Genomic DNA, 2,610 nt, shown 5'->3' with positions numbered 1-2,610 from the left:
TCATGGTGACCATGTTTTCTCTGAGGAAGCAGGTAGAAGGAAGGGGACGAGCAGGAAGAGGGGCTTTTCTAGAATAAGCTGCCTGGAGCAGCCATTGTATCTTCCACAGAGGCTGTACGTGTATCTTCCACAGAGGCTGTACAAGTAAGACCGAGCCCTCTGCTCCAGGCGGGGATGTCCACGGCATCAAGGATTTTTTTCAGCAAGAAGGCAGCGCCTCAAATCCTTTGTGGAGCAAGACAGGTTATAAATAGATCCATAAATTTTTTTAACTAGAAGGCAACAGGCTTAGCACAGCTATTCTTCCCCGTTGGTTCTCCTCCCTGCACCGCTTTGCCTATTAAATCCCTGCTACCAGGCAGATCCACCTGCCTCTTAGCCAATCCGCTGCAGGAGCCTCAGGAGAGCCAGGCTGGAAACTGGCTTCTATTAGGGCTCCAGGTTGTGACCTTGCTTGTGGAAAAGACTAAATCTTCCTATCTTATCTCTGGCTAATTGGGCAGGAGGTAGAGGAGAATTTATGGTCCAATTTGCCACCTGCTGACTGAAACACTAATGTCTCCATTTCAGAGGCAGGCTCTGATTTTAGTGACAGGCTGAGGAGAAAAATGATGTAGGCTGGGTTTCTGGAACATGTAGTGAAGACCTGCTTACGGGGCTTTTAATTACAAAATCTGAAGACTGGTATTTTATTGGCCAAGTTATATGTGGCTTGTGTTTTGTGTGTGCATGTGTGTGTGTGAGAGAGAGAGAAACAGAGAGAAACAGAGAGAGAAGCAGAGAGATTGATTTCATCTCTCCTAACATGCAGGGACTTAGAAATTTTTAGCCCAGGGCATCTCAAACTCTTTTGTACATCAGAATCACCTGCAGGCTTGTTAAAGCGCTGACTGCTAGGTCTCGACCCAGTGTTTCTGACTCCGGGTGGGGCCTGAGAATTTGTAGTTCTCACAAGCTACTAAGTGACGCTAATGCTGCCAGTCTGAGGACCCCACTTTGAAAACCACTAATTTAGTCCAATGTCCAGATCACCGATGAGGAAACTGATGCTCAAGAATTAAAAGTACATGTTTAAGGGCCCACAACTGTTTATTAGCTAAAGCCGGACGAGAACAGAGATACCTGACCTCTAATCTGGTGCTTTCCCACTGCTTCAAGCTGGTGCCTGGTCAGGGTGCCAGGGAGGTGTCATTCCAACGATAAACATGCTATCCTTTATGGCTGAAGATGACCAGCGTCCACGTTATTTTCTGCCGTCCTCCATAGCCCAACATCACTGGCTCTGCTGGCTCAGTACATAAATAGACCAGACCAGCCCAGCCCACTCGCTCCACCACCCAGTGGAACTGACAACCAGGTCCTGTTCCCACAGTCAGGGTGCCTACTCACTCCGCTCATATCCTCACGGGCAACTGAGCTGAGATCTGAGGCCTCTGTGGTGACCACTGGTCATGCATATTGGCCCTGAGGAATAGTTCTTTCTACATCCTCCCACATTCACCAGAGCTTTGACCTTGGTGTCTGACATTTAAGCCCTTTATCCTGCTTAGCAAATAAGTTCCCTTCTGAGACTGGAACTCACTCTGAATGACCATCCAGAACTGGAGGACTATCCTTCTGTTGGTCCCCTTCCTGGGCTGGAGTGTTGGCCTATACCCAAACCCTGTGGTTGGGTCCTACAGCCCATGGGCCAGCCTTCTACATGGTGTTTGTCCATTCAGAGGTCTTCTGAGCGCTAATTGTCTTCTGAATTCCCAGGGTCTGTGCTCTGCCTGCCAGATTGGAAATCCCAGGTTTGACCTGGTATAAGTCAAAGCTGAGATTTTCATCAAGCCTTGGGATGCTTGTCTATGTATCATGGGCCAGTTTCTCCATTGGATCAGTTCCCCAACCCCATATAACCCTAGCCACATTCCTTGGTTTGCCCAATGAGACCCAGCACAAAGATGTCCTAAAGAGGACAAGTGCTTCGAGTGGGTTTTCCCCACCACGAGGAAGGGATACACTGACCCATCCACAGTGGTACCTTACAGGCCTCTTTTCATTTGGAAGTGATGCTCCAAGACATGGTCTTATAGGAGACAAAGAATTGGCTAGATTATTCTGTGTAAGGAGTTGGTAGATACTGGAGATGAAGGAAAGAATACAAAAGAGAGGATCCTGGAGAAGTTTGGAGTAGTTTGAGTGACATAGAAAGATTCTGGAACCTAGGGGGAAAGGAGCCAATAAGAGATTCCCTATGTGACATGACCAGAGGACTTTTGCTGTTGAATTTTAATTTGTCTGCTGTCAGGCAAGATGATCTCTTCCCTACTCCAAATCTAGATACACCTCTATAGCTTTTGTGGTGGAGACATGAGGAGTGAGACAGCAAGACAGTATAGAGAAACGTAGTCTGCTCCACTCACCTCTGCTGAGACTCATGTAGCTAGGGGTGTTGGATCTCGATTTTAGGCTAGAAACTGCTAGTTCCAGTTGGTCAACACTAAGCAGGGTGAGCAGAAGCTAAAAGTGGGTCTGGGAGAAGCAGGGAGGAGTGCTTGACACAGAAGCAACTGCCAGGTGGACTTAGGCAGGGACAGGAAACATATCCCCTGTTTGCCAAACACA

Source organism: Giraffa tippelskirchi, chromosome 4 (genome assembly GCF_054371585.1).
Source record: "Giraffa tippelskirchi isolate mGirTip1 chromosome 4, T2T-mGirTip1v1.2.pri, whole genome shotgun sequence".
Taxonomy (NCBI): domain Eukaryota; kingdom Metazoa; phylum Chordata; class Mammalia; order Artiodactyla; family Giraffidae; genus Giraffa; species Giraffa tippelskirchi.
Note: the sequence above shows the minus strand (reverse complement) of the source record.